Here is a 21,046-nt window from a genome sequence, read left to right on the forward strand (position 1 = left end):
TGTCTGAACAATTGCAGTATGCATTTATATTTATAACAGAAACTTAATACGTTTTTATCTTCTTGTAAAGAGTTGCATTGATAACACTTTGATGCAGCTTCTCATATCTCGACTCTTTAATCAAAATCTACCGCTTACGGGCTGCAAAAAATGCAGCTGGAGCTCTCCTCTGCTCTTCTCCTTGCGAGCAGCAAAAATCGATAAACACAATCTTCATCGACCCAAGCCCCTCCTTGAAAGCACTTGCGGGCTCGCAACAATCGAAGCCCGCGATTACGGTCGATTCCTATCAAATAAAGATCACCCAAAAAAGGGGAATATTACTTAGCCTCCACCACCCGGTGCGGGATCGCCGCATGTTGAGGGACAGACGCGTCCGTAGTCGCAGTTTGTCGGCCAATGGGACCAGACAGAAACGCAATCGCAATGCAGGCCAATCCCTCTGCTCCGTTCGTCGTCCACCCGCTCTCGCTCGCCCTCCCGTGCCCGGTAATGACAATCATTACCGGGGAATGATTGCAGCGTCGGGACCGCCAGCGCGCCAGCCGCGCTATTGGGGGATGGAAACCACCTTATAGAGTCTCTCCTCGGTCCTCGATGCGAGCGGATTGTCACATGCTCCTGCTTGCACGGCAGAGCGCGTTTCCTCTTCTTCATTCGAGTTCGATTTTGCGGTGGAGAACTTTCTTCGTGGTGTGAGTGACCGAGACATGGCGGTCAGTCAGTCGGGGCGAACACAAAAAAAAGTAGCGGTCGGAAGAAAGTTACCGAAGCCATATATTGAGGCCATACTACCGGAATATCCGCATCACGTTATCGCGATACTTCTTTTTTTTCACAAAGTGAACCGCGACATTCTCTCTCTCTCTCTCTCTCATCTTTCTTTTTTATTCTTCAACTTATTCGTCGCGGTACAATTTATTCGAGTGTATTGTGCGATGGAACATGGCGACCGCTCACGTGTGTTATTCGAGACAGGTGTAACGTATAGTGAAGCTAGTCTCTGGAGGCTTTGTGATTCTGAATTAATAATCGAATTTAAAATTAAAAATTTAATTTTCTGCCAAAGTTCTGCCGATTGAAAAGAGAAGATCGAACAATGACCGGCTCGCGTACTCCTCAAATAACATCGAATGTTTATCATACAAGAAATATATCAGATAGAGTTTACTATGCAGTTGCGTCCTCGATGACTTATTTTGTGAATCGATTGCGATCATGTATTGTCGACTGTATATACGTGCAACGTTACGTAGCATTGCCGGCGGCTTTGTTTAGAGTGGCCCTCGACGAGTTCCAGTGAAAAGGTCTCCTCGTGCGTGTTGTACGCGACGTAGACGCCTGCACGGCGCACATGTCGCTCTGGGTGTACATACGCTCGGCATTGTTGTTGCTGCGGAATTGGCAAACCGCAATTCGATTGTTGACTGTACTCAGATTTAATTCGTCGATCCCTGAATTTACTTCGACTTCATATTTATCGATTTGTTGCAGTCACGTTTACATGACAGACGTTATCACGCGAGCATAAAGTGCAGACGGCAAATTTATACGATTTCTCTTCAGATTAAGGAAACAATAACAGGGAACCGAAAAAAAGATTGAATAACATCATATCTTCCGACGTAGAGAACGTATGCTGATGATTACGTAAACACGTCACGATAGACGAACGTCCATTCATCAGTTCTCATGCAGTATTGAACGAAGAGGAGAATTACCCATTGGTTATTCAGGTAATTATGGGAGTGTCAATCGATTGTATCGTTATATTTTTCTACGAAAAAAATCGTCGAAGCATTCAAGGTGACGTGCTGCACGTGAAGGATTCCATTACTTAACATATAGATTTATGTATGTAACACATAATAAGTCATTTTGATTACGCAAGAGGAGAAAACCATTATAGACCGTCTCTTAAATGTCAGTCTGACGCGAGTGTCATTCCTTCGGTGGCACCTTTACGGATTGAGAAGACATTTCACTCTTTGCCGTGTCAGTATCGAATATAACACATTTATAAAAGAAAACTTGTTAAAAGAGCTGCCAGAAAACTAAAACACTGTGTTAAATGTATCGCTATATCAATGTAATAAATGAAACAGTTTTAGACTTCGTCTAAATAACACGATTGCTTCACGAAATCGTTCTTTTTAAAATTTCCGATCCTAGCAATTAGCAAATAATAATCGTTTTATATATTTCGCTTCAGCTGTCGCAGACATTGGCATTGTGCCGAGCTTCACGAGATTTGGAAACCCGGTCAGGCTGCAACGTTTACGATTCGAGAGCCGGACAATAATTGTCGCTTTAAAAACCGATTGTTTGAGGATACCTGTGAGTTTATGTTGTCTGCCTGACTGCGAAGGACATCCTTGAATTTTTCAGAAGCAACTCCGAGAAGCCATTTCGCAAGGACCACACGGGAGAGATTCGTCAGAGAAGGTAAGGATTATTCTCTCACGCAAAGGGATATAAATACATCATGTAAGGCTAAATTTGCTTTAATTTGCTGCACATTGTTGTAGGAATTGTTATCTGAAATTTTAAACCAAAATTATTTTGTAGAAAATATCTTACATTATGAAAATAATACCTTACAATAATTAATAAATGAAATAATCCGTAAAATGTATTGTACAATAATAAAAATTATCGCGCAAAAGGGAAATTGCAAAGGATTAATTATCTGTTTGTCTGAGCAAGAGTTATTGATGCACTGATCGTATCGGCATTAATTGTATTAAAAGCAATAAAGCGAGTGGACTCATTTAAAAAAATAATCGGCAGCGCGCGATTGATAATCAGACATGTAATAATAGGCTAACTGTACCCCGGATATAGGAAGAGCATTCGACAAGATGGGAAGCGAGGCTGAGGCTTAGGTGGCGAAGTAAATAAATCACAATAATTATCGCGTACTATCGACTCTGCGGATGCGCATTCGGGAAACGAAATTGCCGTTAGAATCAATCGCGCTGGCGTATTAACTTCGAAGATCGTGTCGTGATAACGGGAACGACCTAAAACAGGCGAGCGGTTATCTTCACGCATGAAGTCGATCGCCTTCGGTATTATCTGATCTCGGATTATAATGATCGCGTTGTATTTAATCGCTGTATGCACTCGCGCGCGTGGTTCCGCGATCGGGCGTTATCTCGATCCTTTCGGTGAAACTCGGCGATTTCTTCCGGAAGACAATCGACGCGTGATGATTCGACTTGATATCGTTATCGATGTAAACACGCCTGTAAGGTGTAGAGCGCCTTGTAGAAATTGAAAAAAAAAAGAAAGAATAGGCGACAAACAAGTACAGTTTTCGCGAAGGTACATACTTGATCATTTAGATGACGCCATCGCGCGATGTACTTAGTTTGTTTTTCAATTTATGAGATAACTCGATGCATTCCCGCAACGGAATTTTTCTTTCTATCGCAATAGAAAAAGTGATCTCACAAATAGTTTTTTTTTTTTTCAAACTGAAAACAAATTTGTTCCCAATTTACATAAAATCGTAAAATTACCTTTCAAAGCCACGTGATCTATTTAGTAAATTTGTTGCACACGAATGGTATGTAGAGCGTATAACTTTGGAAGTTACGAAAGGCCGTGCTTTCTCACTAAATCTCGAGAGAGCAAACGTCAGCGTTACAACTAAACCGCTACGCTAAGCAACCATTATTATTCGCAATAATGACAGACGTCCGCGCTTCTGCGGTCTGACCATTCCGGTCAGTCCAGTTTCTACTACATGCTTATGCCTCTTTCGCACAACTATCGATTACAAAGTATCAGTGCTCGCCGAGCTGTGTTTAAGGAAATGAAGGAACGCATACGGCTCAATGGTGACCGCGTTATGGTCCACACCCGTGTGCGCGATCCGTTCATGTCGCGTCGCCGCGACCGCTGCAGTGTGCGCCGCTACTGCTCGTGTAATTTCAGAGTCGTAATTTCTGTTTATTCGTGAAAAAAAAAAGAGTTTAAGAAAGCGACACATATAAGCCGCCCTGAAACGGCTGAATCTAATTCATATCTCATGCGCTGCGCCAACATCGGCGGTACTTCCTTATCCGCCATGCTACTCTTTCGCGGGGAATAGCGGTTCTTCCGCCCGTCGCGAACGATTTGCCGCTTCGTATTTTCTGGAATCGGAAATTACATTGATACCGGTGCACCGCACCATAAGAAATAACGCTTCTTCGAGACACAGACCTGTAGAAGTTTCTTACCGCGAAACTCTCCTTTCTTTTTTTTTTTCATGTAAGTAAACACGTTTCCTCCTGTAAAAAGATATTGCTACATTATTCGATGGCAAGCGAAACGCTGCAAAATTTAAAGACCTCTCCTTTACGATACCAGTCCGGTTCACTTTTCATCTAGGTGCTTAGGGGTGCCTTTCTCCAAAGCATCGGCTGCGAAGCATCGGAGACCTCGCGGAGGTATATTTACGGAAATAAAAAGAAGGGGGAAAGAGAGGGAAAGAGAGAGAGAATATGCGCGAGACTCGATGCTGACCGCGTTGGTATCCACGCCCGTGTGCATGCACGCGCTCGTCTCCATTGCAGCGCGCTTGATGTATATGTACATGCACATGCAGGACATGTATACGGAAATACAGTGCTCGTTTTCTCTTTCTTTCTTTCTCTCTCTCTCTCTCTCTCTCTCTCTCTCTCTCTCTCTCTCTCTCTCTCTCTCTTGCTTTCTCTCAGCGTTGTGCGTTCTTGCTCGCTGCGGAAAACATAATGATGGCGAGCGAGCGAAGCTGCGAGCGAGCGTTCGTTCGTTCGTTCGTTCGTCTGGGACTCGTGCTGGAAACCGGCGATAAGGAGGGAGTGTCTACTGCCGCCATAATGATAGCCCTGAGCGCCTCTCCGACTCCGCTGCACCGCTCCGCGCCGCTCTCTACCGCGGCGGCAATGCACATGCACCGAGCGCGGAGTCGCGCCGTGCAGCGGAGTTGTGCCGTGCACGGCAATGCGCGTTCGTGCACACACACGTATTACGCGCGCGCGTGTACAGAGACTTTATATGTCACGTCGCGGGTATATACAGGCGGCATTCCCAAAACTCCACAGATATCCTTGTTCCCATTGGCTTTCTATACGTGCGCGCGTCTCGTATGCAGGCGGCAGTTCAGCCGAACAGACAGAAAAGACCTCGAGAACACGCATGGGTGATATCGGTCTGAATTTGTACCTTTGAAGACGCATAGACATCGAAGTACGTAGGAACGAATGTCCCCTCGTAAGAAAAGAACGCTCCTCGATTCATTGACCTCGTTTCGCGATGCGAATATAATGAATGCTGGCGGAGTAATGTTGATTATTGCTTTTAAAGGAATATCTGAATGTGTGGGCGGCGACTGATTCGATGTATGTACATGGACATGCGGTGTAGGTTTAGATGAAATTTAAGTTTATTGCTTATGTAACATTGCCGACGGGCGAGCATAATGTTTATGGGATAGGGGTAGGTAGTAAAAAATTCATGCAATCGCGTGAGTTCCCCGACATCAACTTACTACGTACACCTCTAGGGTGGCCTCGGGGACGACACGTAGTTACTTATTGATGATGCAAATTAATTTTTAAGTGACCACGCTCGTGCGTTGCACATGATTCGCGTATAGCGAGAGCTACGTAGGAAAAGTTTGATGCTTAATTATTAGAAGAAAGAAACATTAGAAGGAAGAACATTGATTTTTTTTTATTATAATGCACAAGAGATGCTACATCCGGTTACATGTATCCGGTCGATGTATCGGTTACCATCATTGCAATCGAGATGCATTAAGAGACAGTGAAAGAGGAATGTGTTTCATCTCTTTTTAAATATCCGCTTCTTTGTAAAAAATAATTTCCCAAAATAATTAATAATAAAAAATATTTGTAGATACAAATAGGTTCAGCTTATCCGTTTTGAATCTAATAAACAGATTTTAAGGCCATCTCGGCATTATGACATCAATATTTTGACCCCGAGCGGTTAACACGATGAACATTATCGGCCGAAAAATCGCGCCGCAAAACTCCCTGGTAATTCGCGCTCAACCCCGATCTCGTGCGATACTCGAGTCCCCGATCGAAGGGCACCACACCCTTGGCCGGTTCCGCGACGTAGCTGCGAGGGTTACATCGGGCACATATAAGCGGGAACGGTGTACGCGATCCCCACCATTGGCCGGGCCGGTTCAGATTCATTAGCACGCGAACGGCGATTGGCCGGCCGTGAGGCGCTCGTCTTTTTGCTTTCCGCGCGCGTAATGACGTGCTGCGCGTCTCAGCCTATATGCAACCGAGCGATCGTGCATGGCAGATAGGTTCTGCCCGCGTCTGGCTGCATGTGCATCGCCCACCGCGCGCATATATGTATATATAGGAAGCAGCCCGCCGAAGGTGGAAGATATCTCGGGGGGTGTGGAGTTACTCGCATCGCAAATGGGCCTCCACCACGCAGCTCTGCCTCGAGCAAGCTCGAAGGGATATCTACGCCCTTTCTCTCCTCCCTTTCGTTCCACCCTCCCCCCCCTCGGCCAGGGACGATTCTTCAAGGGCGGCTAAATAGTTCGATCGGGATTTTCGCTCCCCCGCATAAGGCTGTAATCGTAGAAAAGATAGGGTCGCTCGGAATATTGCAATTTTCACGATGAGGGAGGACCTCGGGGGATTTTCATGTCTTACTTTCATCCCTCCTTTGTTATTATTACCCTTTAGTGAATTTAAATGCAAAGGGAATTTAATTATGCCAATTCGAAAATTTTAATTACAAAGACGAATATTTCATATTTATTAGAAAAAGAAAGAAAGAGAATTTACTATTTGTTAAAAATAATGTATTATAAAGAAAAATGAGATAAAATACAATTTTATCGAAGAACAGTAATTTTCTTATTTATTTTCAGCGCGAGAAAAATTAATATTCTTCCGCGTTGTTACATAATAGCAAAGCCGGGAATAAAATCACTTTTTGTCATTCGCTTTTTTCTCTTGTAGGCTATTACATGCGTAATCAAGCGCCAGATACGGTAACGTATATCCGAGCACTTGTGAATGTATAAGAAATTAGATACGCGTGCATGCAAAAGAAGACGCATTAAGGTGCAAATTTCTGTCAGCGACGAAACATCCACTTAAACTTCAAGAAAGATATTTTTAATAAGGATTTATGTTAATTCAAATAATTATGCTTAATATATTAGGTGTCTTAAGGTGAACACATGTTCTTACCTTTAATAGCCAATTTATACACATTGCATAACGATCAGACGACTCGTTACACGTATATTAATAAGAATATTGATATTGAGACATTGTCTGATTACTTTGAATACATACAAAGTGGCCTGAAGCGATGTGTAAATTCGATAGCATCTCAACTTCGCGCAAACCGACCGAGGTGTACTCTTTGTTAATTGTTTGCATGATTATTTCCTCTTAACGTCGTAACAGGTTGTGAGAGCGTGACTCTCAAAATTGGTGCTTGAGGGCCAATGCAGACATATCGCGACAGTGCACCCCTATGCGCACTCGAGAGGGTGCCGAGTGTTAGACGTAGAGTGGCCTCGTAGAGTTCTCGAAAGCGTCATTGAAAATTCCATGTGCAACGCACGCGGGAGCCGCCGGATTAATGCGCTGGAAACAATTGTTTCTTAATTATTCGGCGATGCGCTTCCTCACCGCGCGAACACGATCATCATCGCGAGAGGTGTGAATGTCGGGGAATAATTAATCACGTGGGACATTATCGACGTTGATGGTCTAACTGCATGCTGCCGTTGCGTTTGTTTAATGATACCAGTGATGATAGCCACGAGGCGTAATTAATAATTGCCGTACATGGACATTATATTTCTTTTCAAACACCGTGAACGTGAACAAGTTCTTAAGCAATCTACTGCAATTTTTTAAATCAATATTTCTCTTTCTAATTTTATGGATGTTATTGATAATGAAAAATTATTAACATAAAAAGAAACAAGATCTTTTTATCCTGTATTTACACGCATACATTTTTTTTTGTAAAAAAATGTGTTTCTTTTAATGAAATTGAAACATGCATCGCACGTGCGAGCGTTTATGTCGAAATTTTGGTCGTCGGAAGCGAATCGGGGAACGTACCATTTCGACATTTCCGTTGCTAGGCGGCCGTTGTGGAATTCTAAGCTCGGAGCGTTCAACACGTGGAAGATTTTAATTTTACTTTTTTTTTCTCTCTTTCCGCAGCCGTGCGGCTTCAGATATTAAAAGGCGTGCGGCGCGATGTGTATCAAGTGCATCAAATAATACGCGGAGACCACGTGTATCATCACTGTGTAAATTCACGAAGTCGGTGCTCAGTGGAGATTATATAAATACGAAAACATGCAATTACGAAGGTAGCATGCAACATTGTTTTTTAATCACCGCTTCCTCGTTCTTTGTGTTTCAGAATTTTTCCCAGTCAACTTTGACACGCGGATTCTTTTGTACGCACCATTTATGTGCGAAGCTTAACTTTTCGTTCTACGCTGCGCCTAGTATTATCGCACTCTATATTTATACTTTATGTAGGAACAATTTACTCGCTTCGACGGAAATAACTGCACGGAAATAACCAAACGGGCAGAAAAATTTCCTCCAATCGCATCCATCTCTTTATTTGATATTAAATTAATACGTGTTTTTATCCCATTCATATAGATGTTTAATACAGAACGTTCTGCAAGTGAAAGTATAATATATTAATATATTACATTAAAATACACATTATCGCAATGTTATTAAGAATTTTGAGAAGGTTGCAAAATTTATTTGCAGAAGAATTAGAAATAAAATTAACTGACTATATCCTGATAAATATTATTATTAATTTATTAATAAAAATCTACCTGTGCAGAGTATAAAATAGAACACCAAGCTTTTAGCATTTTTACTTTACCTAAAAACATAAGCATAATAGCACATAATTTAAAATAAAATAAAGCAAACAAAAATATTCGCACAATTAATCGAGATCAATAATGAGCCTGTCAGCATTCGGAATTATTCTTCGACAGATGTAGACACAAAATGGCCATTCAAACGTGACTCCGCGTTAACAGATATGGATCGCGCCCTCCCTGACGGTCGGAGGAATCCCTCTCGGGGGGAATGGCAAACGACCAGAGGACGGGGTTGGTGTTACCATGGCAACAACGATCCCTCAGTAGCCGAACCCTCCTACACCCTTCATTCAACTCCTGCCACCCATATAATCCGCTCGAACTCAAAGACAGCCACTGCGCAATTTTCGCGAGAGGATACATCGCTTCCACGATGTATTGCGAGGAGACATTTTAACGTGTGTCTGTCAACAATTGCAGGAAAAATTAGATTGACGAAAGAGAGGTCAATATAAGAAATAACGTTTTAATTATACCTAATCTTACCGGAGTATTTTGAAATAATATGTATTTTTTGTTTTATCTGATGAAATTATTATTAATTAATTCAAATGTCAAGAGTTTCGAAAAGTCGCGCTTACCTGATATTTTTCATGATTAATGGTATTTTTCACACATTTACTGGGCAAGTAAATTTATGTCATTCATAAAGAATGAGGATTAATTCCGATCGAATGTAATTGCCCTTGATAGAAGGATTAATCGGAAATGTCAGTAATTTTCTATCGATATTATTGTGACTTTAATTCGCGGGGATTATTTCGCACTAACATTTGAAAATGATTGCTACTTCGATAATGCTCAGAGATAACCAATGAGAGAGGCAACAAGACCTAAAATTACGCGTGTTAGCTCTCTCGGCGGGTAGAGAATACAATTCGTGATGTAATTGTAAGTACAGATCGCGGATATATTTGCTGCGGCGGTTACGTACGTGATTGCAATTAAAGTTACTTCAATAATTGATAGCCCCGTGCGAGAACGCGTTGATCCGCAGAGAGCGACGCAGAAATCACTTCTAGGAATTTAACATGTATAATCATTCCTCCACGTGATTACGCAACATTGTGTTTCCATCTAATCTGTATTTTTCCCTCCCTTTAAAAAAAAAATCCCCGCGGGAAAACTATTTTGCAGCCAATTTTACAAAATAATATGCAGACGAAGATTACATAAGTACGAAAAAATATATTTATAACTCTATCTCAACTCCTGTTAATCGTACGTTGAAGTATCTTTCGTTGAAGGATAAATTGATATCCTCTAGTAATATATCATATAATTATCGGAAGTTAGAATTATAGTATAATCCGATTAAACTAATGGAACTTGTATGATCGAGAATAATTTCTTGATACATGATGTATATTTTACGCGTGTCTTAGGCGAGAAATCGAAACGATAATATTTTATTCAATCAGCATCGCCGACCGCGAGCTATTAACTCTTTTCACGCTGCAATTTGGATTCCCCTAATCTGCCAAAGACGAGACGAGAAAGGTGACACGAATTCGCGGCGACATTCTCTTCCTCTCCTTCTCGTAACGGATTATTCTCGTCTCTCGATTCGGCAACCCCCATCGATCGCGAGTTCACTCCCGACTTCGGCGGAACAGAAGTCGCGAGTTAGGCGACGACTATAGGTGGAACGTCTTCGCGACGTCTAATTACTCCGTAGAAGTTAAAAAGGGCACGGCCGACGTCCCCTTTGTCGGACGTTTAACGAAGCGTCAAAAGGCTACCTCGAACACAATTCAAGTCTGACCCAAATAAATATTCATGAGACACTATGCGGTGTGCCGACGACGCCGCGCGCGTTCTCCTTCCGTTTATTAATTATTTTCCTTTTTTTTTTTATTACGATATTGCTTTCTCGCCCCGAAGAGATACGCACACATATACGCGCGTAAAGTGACGTGGGCGAAAAATCTGAAAAAAGGCTATTGTGGGAAGGGAGCAACGCGGCCGATCGCATATTGTAATATCGTCCGGCCGATTAACATAATATCTCTGCTCCTTTCGTATTCAAAACGGGCCACCGCCGCGGCTCGGATAATGGTACTCCCGATCCGTGTTTATACTAATGCTAGGTTTGCCGGGACGAGCTCTAAGATCATAATGAGGCTTCGATCGAATTAGGCACACAGAAGGGTGTCTCTCTCGTCGCGTTCCCTCCTGATTCCGCTCCCGACTCCGCCGACGCACCGTCTTTTTACCCTCCTCGCGCCCCGAATTCTCGTGGATAGCATGATATTTTTTTACAGACTGCATCATTAGGAATGGGGAGAGGGAAGGGGGTGGGCGACTCCGTACTGTTTAGCGTCGTTTTCTGCGATCTTATTAAAAGTGGTTCGACGAATCGGGCCGCGACGGTCGCCTAGACTTAAATGCTGTTTTCTATTCGTTCTTTGTGATACTTCGCGGAATTCGAAGTCGCTTGGCGGGTTTCATAAGTATAATTTAATGCATATTGTGTATTAGAAAAATCTGTTGACAGCTAATATTTGATAGCTAATATTTGATATAACATTTTAAACCTCATTAAATTCAAATAATCAACTGTATAATATATGTATATGTAATATTGAGAAGGTAAATGCTGCTCTAAGACCGGTATTCATAGTCGATTCTTATATTTAAGACCGTTTTAAGTATAGTCTTAAGATATCATAAGCCAATCACAGAGCCGTATTAGCATCTTATATAAGACATTACTTAAGAGCGGTCTTGAAATAAGAACCAATATGAATACCGGCTTATCAGATTAAAATTCTTTTGAATATTAAAAAACAAAAATTAATTTTTTATTATATATACAATATTTTCATTTATCGCCCTATTCTAATTTGATTTATTGCAAATTGTATAGTGCAAATTCATTTTTTGCCCATATTGTGCATTCACCAATCGATCGATGATTTGAGAGATGATGCGGTATAAGAAAGTAACTCCTCATTCGGGGAAAATCAACAGTTTTCCCGCGAAACGAGCTTAAAATCTCCCCCTCGTCAGTGGGAGAAGTGCCATTAGTGGCGAACGGAGCTTTAGAAGCTCTCGGCTTTCCCGCGTCGCTCGTTATTCTCTCGTTGTCAATGACGTTCGTAATATTGCATCCATTCCGTCCGCCGCCCCACGTCGGGGTTGACTGAATCGCTGCCTTTTAATCCTAAGTGCGGAACGATGCCGTTGGATTTTCGTGATGACAAATGCAAACTTCTCCTCGAATTCTCCGAAGTTCTCTCGTTAAATATTGTCGAACAGACGAACATTTTATATTCGTACGATATAAGTTGTTATACGTCCGAAATATATTATTTTATATGTTATTGTTTAACCGCTAATGGATATCAAAATACACATGTACCTTATATTTTCTTCTAGACGCTTTTGAATATTCAAGATTAATATAAACTTTATTCTCAGAGTACGTTTTTAAATATACATATAATCGCACCTTTAAAAATATTTCCTTTTAATTTAAATCTCTTGAATATTGTTCATAGTATATAAGTTTATATCATAGAAGTTCAAAGAACAAATAATGTTTGTATCTCGATACGCAGCCTCAATACGTTGCATCGCACACTAAACTCACGTTAGTGCTAGTTTCACGTATTGCGCCACCCTTTATTCGTGGGAAATTGCACGATAACCACACATCAGCGTGAACTCTCGCCACGATGATGCGTTCGGCGAAATCAGTGCTGCTTTCTTCAACATACGCGTGAGCGCAAAAACGCGAGTGCGGTAATAGCGCCGCGAGCGTTGCACCGCTATCGCGGATAGGGCACGCGGGGCGCAACTTCGGCCGGCGCGGCGCGGCGCGGCGTGGCGGCGTTCCGGCCGTTTATGTCGTACGGTTGGCATAAAGCGCACCGCGATCCGAACCACAGAATTTCGGGATTAATGCGTTTTTAATAGTGACATAACTGCGGCCGCTCGTTCGCCGGCGCTTTTTTCCCTGCCGACGTGCGCTTCACGGAAAGCCCGAAACTGCACGGCGCGGCGACGAAGTGAATTTTTAACGACGCCCGGAAAGGGAGGCCGGACGGAGATGCAGAAAATCGCGCGCATACGTTACAGTCGCGGGAATGCTTCACTTTCTTTCGGACCGCCGCGAAGGGCACGAAAAGCAGAAGGGCGCAGAATGCAGACGACCGCACTATTACGTCGATGACCGCCGCCGATTTGACAGCTGAGAGAAATTTTTTATGTCTCAACGGCTGTATATTCGTTTTTCGGAAACACTTTTAATTAATCGCTTTGGCTAAAGCGAATAAAACCGCGCGAGAGTGTTTCTCTTCGTGTATCATTTTCTAATTGATTTTTAATTTAAAAAATTCTAAAATAAAAGTGCATATACTATTTCTTCTTTCAAATGGCAGCGCGAGATAATCAAAAGCATACGTTTCATAACTAGGTCAATAATATCTTGATTACATACATTGTTATCAGCGAAATCGTAAAAATTGTACAAAATCATGCGATTATACGTGTAATTGAAACAAATGTGTTTCTGGATAACGGATAACCAAGGATATTATTTTGCAGCCGAAAAATGAGTCTTGTTACACAACTCGGTGTTTCACGCGAGCCTCCCTGTTTTGCCGCCATTTTGGGACGGAGCTGAAGGTGCTTCGTTGCACAACTCCCTCTCCGACCCCTCTTGTTCGTTTTTTTCGCGGATCGCTTCGTCGTCCTAATCATTGTTATTACGGGAGGTCGCCCCGTTCGCACACGCGCTTTCTCTCCCTCGTTCACATCCCCCATGCATCCCCCGTATCGCGCGGTCTCCTCCACCCTCGGCGATAGATTTCGGTCAAGCCAATTACATTTTTTCCCCGATCGTGGAAAGAATAAAACTATGATACTCTCTCTCGGCCGGTATCACGCCGTTCTCCACCTGCCCCGAACAACATCGTCGGGGCCGAGTTTCGGAAACCCCAAAAAACGATCTCGCAAAATTCGTAGGCGCGACAGACGCGCCTAATGCCAATAATCATGGCGGCGGAGCATCATCTCGTGATCTTCGTAGTATCGTATTCTAATTTCCGCACATAATTCCCGTATCTTTACAAGAATACGTGAAAAAATATCGACGCCAAGTTTCTGCCTTAATTAATACAACGCTCTCCTTAATATAATCTCCTGTTGAAGATAGTAATTTATCAAAGTTGTAATGTGCACGCATTACAAAAAAAAAAACCGCGCAAAAATCTTATAAAATCGATTAACGTTTTCGGAGAATAACTTGGAATCGATAATGACATACACGAGATATACAACGTAACACGGATTGTACTATCTGACGTGAAGTGAAAGGTCGAGTTAACACGCGTTTCTTGTTAAGAGGCCATCGTGCGAGATCATTATCGAAAAAATCTAGGTAGCCATAGCGTATTATCAGGATACCACTGGGGCAATCAGGAATCACGAAGTCGTCGTGCTTCACACGCGAATCTTGTTACTCTCCGATTACGAGGCCTAACGAGTGCGTCACGGCGTCCTCTTACGATCCCCGAAGACAGCTGGTCGGCCGGAGGAGGCAGAGAGGGCCACGTCGTCAATTTTCTGCCCGACAGATCTGCGAATCCGCGTCGCCGCCGATCCGCTCCCCTCGATCTAAGGCCCTCCACCCGCGCCCGCCTGCAACCACGCCGGCTCTCCTTCCGACGCGTTCTCCATCCTCGTAGTGTCTCCCTCGCTCCACCGCGAGCCCAGTAATTGATATTATTATGGGCCAGAGAGGGGCCCTCCCATTACGTTATAAATGTTACACAGGTCGATTACCGCTCTTTGTTCCGGACATGCTTACATTGTCCGCGAACAATGCTGGGCCCTCTTCCTCCGCCACCTCCTGTTCCCTAGACCCGGCGCATCGTACGCGAAGGAAGAGGAGGAGAGAGCGGAGGAGAGTTAACCCCACGATTTAACCTAAGAGATACCGAGATATCGGTATCACGTTCTTTTCTCAGCGCGATAGCAGTGCAGGCGTCCCCCTTTTTCCGATCATCTTCGATGAGAATTCGATATTTATTGGGTCCATTTATATCTATCAGTAAAAGTCAGTGTAGGCTATCCTCGTTAGGCGAAGAATAAAATTTTGCATAAATAAAAATGTTAAACAATTAAATAAAAAGAAATTACGCGGACACATAGAAAAGGCCTTTTGTAAAACATTTTGTAAATACAAAATGAGTGGGTGATTTCAGGCTGAACGGGATGTATTTAAATTACTAATTGTAAGTACAATATGAATGAAGCTGTGCTCTGTGAATGCCCCAACATGAATTTTTCAAGACGTGCCGTGTATATGATGTACGCGGTTGTAATCGCGTTATGCTCCGAATGCATTGGTCACGACCGACTCAACCTGCACTTTCAATCACGATGGTATATGCGACGTAGCGTAAACCGTCCATATATCTCGAATTATAGTTGGAAACACAAGCTGAAGAGCTATTTTAAAAGTGAACATCACGAATGCAATCAAGATATAAACTGACGATGAGATAAAATTAAATAAAAATAAAGTTATATCCGCAATTATTTAATTATCTCAGAAAATTTAAGTATTATTGTCAATAACATTATTGTAAATTAATAAAATCATATTATTATGAAATTATATAAATTATATTATTAAGTTATGACGTTTGTTTATCGTGACACTTTATCAATGGAGGAAAATATTTCTCCTCGCGGCCACGTGTGTGGGGGAACAATTGCAGGTGCGATTCGTAGCCGTAGCCAAACAAGCAGATGCTCGCAAAAGGAGCATACGAATCGCAACAATGCCGTGGCAAGGCCGAAAACACGCTGGCAAAGGGCCCGAACCCCTTCGATTTTTAATTTGATCCCTCTTCGGGCAGCGCGTTTTGTTTAATGGCGAAGGCGGTAACCGCGCACGGACCCGCCAACCAATGGCAGACCGGCTGGAAATCATACACGGGATCGCCGGCCGCGCGGCGGCCTCCGAGAGTGGAGGTGAGGTACGGTTAGACGAGGTTTATGCTCGCTCCCCGCGTCTCCTTAACATTCGACGGGCCTGTCCCGGCACGGCATTACTCTCGCAAGAGGTGGGGCTCCCTCTCTTCGATCGGCGTTAGGCTATTTCTTCTCCTTCTTCTACCATCTTCTTTTCCTCTTCCTCCACACCTCCTCTTCCTTCTTCGCATTTTCTTTTTCTTCTTCCTTTCGCAGCCGCATGCTTTTGGTGTCTTCGTCATTCTTGCACTCGCCGAAATTCGCATTTCGAACCTCTGATTCCAAACCGGATGAGAAGTGCACATGAAGCGAGAATTATTTTTTGTAAAAGGAAAAAATGATAAAATTAGAAAATAAAGCAAAAGTGTTAGTAACATGGGGAGAAAAAAGATTTTCAAAAAAATTTTTTTAATAAACAATAGCGACGTCATTGTATAAATTGTATAAAGTTATATAGTCCCTATCTAAGATTAAAAATCTTTGCATTGTAAATTTCTTTTTGCAAAATATTGTATTAGAGAAATTACACATTTTAATGATACCTTTGCTAGCTGTCATTATTAATTACAAATTATTAATCGCAGACAATAGATGGGTGTTGTCGAGTTGAGTTTTTCAGATTCCTCCGAGGGAGGAATCTCCCACTTTTCCGCGTACCCCGCAATTTTCTCGCGAGAAATTACAAAACTCTTTTGTCCGATATCGTCGGGAGAATTGAGGGACGGGAGTCTATAAGACGATAATTAAAATGCCGCGACAACATCGGCGTCCGATAAACCCGATCGTTATACATCGCCGCCGCGCGGGACGTAAAATTTAAATGGCCAATTAGCAGAAGCCAACAAAGCCTCCTTCCTTCCGTTAATCCGTTCGGACAGTAATTTGCAACGCGACTATAGGATAACCGCGGCGGACGTGTGTAATGGAAAAGGGGTTTCTCCGCGAGGGTGGCATACGATCAACCCCCTAGACGCGGAGTTGAGTAGAGCGGCTTTGCACACTGACACCCCTTCCACGGCAAATCGCACGCTTCGGTCAGAAGTAATTTCTGATATGGGTGAGCACTGCCGCTGCATCGGCAGTCGCTATTACTTGGTGCGCATTTCTCGATGCATTTCATATTCAAGTACACTTGGCATTAAACGATCCTTCGCTAAAATGTCCAACAATAATCATCATGCGCTAGTTTCTACCTGGATATTGCACAGTGAGTTTTACCATACGATTTAGATCATCGATACGAATCCTTTGCCACGTGCAAATCTTTCATATTGCGCACTGTGGTCGGGGAGGGGGAGAGGGTAGGGAGGGAAAGTAGCGTGGTCTATTTGGATAATATCAAAGAGAATCGTACACGTGTGCCGCGGCTTGTTGATTTTAACGCGGTATCAGCCATTTTTTATTGAAAAGTCTAGTATGGATTTAGATAGAGTTTGTATAACATAAGCAGAGAAATCAGCGCCAGATTTTTGTCGCAGATAGCATGATTCGTAACACGTGACAATGCGTTGCTTGCGTGCCACGTGCCCCGCGATTCGATCGGGTCGCAATTTTCGCCCGGTCTATCATCGGTGAGTTTAATCGTAAATTGTACACGAGGATAAAATGGTGTCTTTATCAGCTCTTCGCCGTCGTTTCGAATTGGCGATCTATCGCTTTCGCGTAATTGCGAAATCGTATCCCGAGTATTGTAGCGCGAGCGGCATTATCGGACTCGCAGTCTTGCAACTCCCTTCCCTTTCCCCTATGCAGAAAGGTATTCAATTGCAAATTAAATGTATATAGGAAGCGCTGCCATCGTTCACCACTATCGGGACATACAATTATCGTGAATTAAGGATCGATCCGTGTAATTATTAAATTAGGGAACGTTAATCCATTGCGCGTTTATTCATTAACGCGCGGAGCCGGCGCGGGCGGCTAATAAATTCTACAGACAATTTGTTTAATTATTAAAGTGCAACCTTCGCGTGCCGTACCGCCGCTGAAAACATTCTAACCGCGATTCCGATCAAGGGGCGAATACAACAGCGGCGTTTATCAGCGGCCATTATAAATCTAAAAAAAAAGCGATGCCATTGTAAGGACACGCACGTGGTCAGGTCGATCCACGCTGGTTTCACTTACTTCTCCGCGGAATCTTTTTCTTTTTTTTTTTTTGGGAAGCTAACACACGCGCATGCAAGGTTTCTCGGTAAACGCTAAAGCGTCGTGCGAGCGGGGCACTGAAAATTAGCATCGCCGCCATTGATGCGCCTGCTGCCCCTTTGTCGATTCTTGCATGTATTGATCGATGCCACCGTAATTTTCGTATCGCGTGCCATATCACCTGCCACCTTTCGTTTCCAGTGCAAACCATATCGGCTCGGACGTTTTTCCCTCAAAGTCGCATTTTCTTTTTACCGCGCATGGCCAGCACGAGAGCCGCGCCGAGCGATCGCGCGCGCTCGAGAGCGAGCGAGCGAGCGAGCGCGTTGCGCGTACATACGTTAATTTTCTCCCGTGGACGTAAGAGTTTTTTTTCGCGACCACTAATTCTGCAACGTAGAATCTGATTAATCGTCCTGGAGATAAAGAAATGCGCAATTACTGAGCGAAATTGCGCATAGCCGCAACTTAATTACCGTATTGAATACGTAAAACGAGATATTAGGACGGTGTATACATGTAATGATAAGTTTCCTTCTTTTTTTAGTGTACCGGCTTGCCTATGAAATTTATATAATTATATCAGAAATATATCAAAAATTACAAATGACATATATTTAACTTTAACATTGTAATTATTTACTTATCGCATTTAAATATATTGCATTTAAGTTTATCGCTTCTGAATTCTTGGAAGTAATACGCATAAATTGAAAGCAAATTCGAACTCCCATCCGAATATCTTTACTCAAGTATTTCTCTCTTATACGAGTCTCCCTTCACCTTTTTCCACCCTCTGCGCGTTTCGCGTGATGGCTCTTATTGACGTCGGATCTGACGCAGCCCCAGCATCGTAATCACGTTTCCGTGTTTTTTCATGTTGCAGGTGCAGCACGGGGACAGAAAAAAAGTAAAGAACGAGAACCTTGAACCAATCGTAAATGGCGCGGAGTGAAAGCGATCGGTCACCACGTTTTTCCCAGAAGAGCGCGAGCCACGAAATTATCGGCTTGTAAATCGAACCGAAGGATCTCGTTCCTTTTGCGGCAAATAAGCGGCCGCTTCGGTAATCCAGTAGCGAATTGAGCTCACGAAACGTCGAAAGTGAGGAACGCAATCCTCAATTATCAAAACGACGTTCGGCTAGACAAGTACCTGCGCTAAACGCTATTCATCGTTTACGGTCAAAATTGCATTTTCAAGATAACATTTTGTCGACTTTGCACGTATATTATACTACTCGGTGAAAAATGTAATTGTCAACTTAATTTTTTCGATCTGTAAGAAGTTGTTAAACTTTCTGCCAATAAATAAATATCACGTGTTGAAGTATACGTGTAAGATTTTCTGTAACATTTTACGTAAAGAAATCCTTCGATTTTATTGAAAATCATTTGGATAAAGGTGGAGTGGACTTTGCATTAATTCACATGCGGGATACTTTGAAAAGAGATTGTAGACGATACGTCACACCTCCATTCGAGAGACGAGACGAGATAGTACGGCGACACTTCGCGGACAATACTCCGTGACTCGCACGATTATACGCGAGCACAGCTTAATCACCGTAATAGAGCAGCCATAATGGTTGATACGATCTGTATTTGCTCGTTAGATTCGAGCTATGTTCTTCCACGCGTGCGAAAGAGCGCTATCCGTCTCGCCTACGCGTATACAAATGGCAATTACACTGGGGAGTAATCTTGCGTATAAATTTCTGCGTAATGATATACCGTGACAGTGATGTGACATGAATTAAACGTTACAATTAATGCAAGTATATATTTGCATTCTTTAAGTTTTACCTTCGACTTCTTTTGATTTCTGTCTCTCCTTGTGTATACTATATGTGCAATAATTTATAAGGTAAGTATCTCATTTTTCTAATAAATCTTACAACAACAAAATTTCATTCAATTAAAAGAAATGACTCGTCAATGTTTTTTCGAAAGTGTCTGGTAAGAGAGAAATTAATTAAAATTAATACTAATGCTTGCTTCTTCTATATGATTATGTTCTAAGACTCATATCTCTTTGATAAATAAATCGGGAAGCAGGATAAAGCACGACGCGTTACATCAGATGAATTACGAAATCTCTGCGTGAAGCCGAAGGCGTAAATGGCATGTACGAGCGTAGGATTTGATTCCGAGGCGTCTGAATTCCGCGGGTACGTCGTCGTCGTCGTCGTCGTCGTCTAATTGAGTCATCGTATCATTAGTTCTGTAATAATCGAGCGTCGCAAGTAATTCGCCTTACCCCCGACGGTGGTGGATCAAAGTCGCGGGACGGACAACGCAGGAAGATCGTACGTAGATCGATGTCCAATTAGGTCCAATTACACGCATGGATAATCGTTACGGTCGGTGAAAGACGGTTTATCCCTCGAAGCAAAGCAGTACATCTACGGGCGACAGGTTTTGCAAGATCGCTTGCATCGATGAGACAAAGAGGGGACAATCCTCCGTTGAAAGGAGGCGTCAGTCCGAAGGCTCTTGTGAAATCTACGGCCATGTTTCGTCGGTAAAATATAATTAGTAACTAAGCGATCAACGTGGGCGTACAGATTGGAGAAATATGTGCTGAATTATTACGGAAATTAAAATTCCTTTTCGAAGTAATTTTATGGATTATAAATTGAAGTAAAAATTTTTTGTATTTCGCATTTTCCTTGGCAGGCAAAACATTGTCGGAAGTAAAACGCGTTATTTGAGATTAAAAAATAATCCCTATGTTAATATAAATTATTATCTGCGCATACATATTGCATTCTGTCGAATATTTCATTCATATTCTTTCCCTCAAAGTTACTTTCCGCTACGGATTGATCACTTCGCTGGAATTCACGAATAGCGCATACAATAAGCTGTACGCCAGCATCTGTCCCGCGATTTAACAAAGTTCTCTCTCATTGGAATCCGAGCGATCGCGAGACCTCGCGCAGAGCACGAGCGGCCGGAACATCGCGTGCTACCGAAATATTCCGGGAAT

At 42.7% G+C, this 21,046-nt stretch overlaps 1 long non-coding RNA gene across 1 annotated transcript; it reads left to right on the forward strand.

Moving 5' to 3' along the window:
- Positions 1-584: 584 nt before the first annotated feature.
- On the forward strand, positions 585-19,558 carry LOC105453327. Its single transcript, XR_974860.1, has 3 exons — positions 585-1,736; positions 2,213-2,445; positions 18,942-19,558. It is a non-coding gene; the product is annotated as an uncharacterized LOC105453327 (long non-coding RNA).
- The last annotated feature ends 1,488 nt before the right edge of the window (positions 19,559-21,046 follow it).

The sequence above is a fragment of the Wasmannia auropunctata genome, unplaced genomic scaffold (genome assembly GCF_000956235.1).
Source record: "Wasmannia auropunctata unplaced genomic scaffold, wasmannia.A_1.0 LD336000.1, whole genome shotgun sequence".
In the NCBI taxonomy this organism is placed as follows: Eukaryota; Metazoa; Arthropoda; class Insecta; order Hymenoptera; family Formicidae; genus Wasmannia; species Wasmannia auropunctata.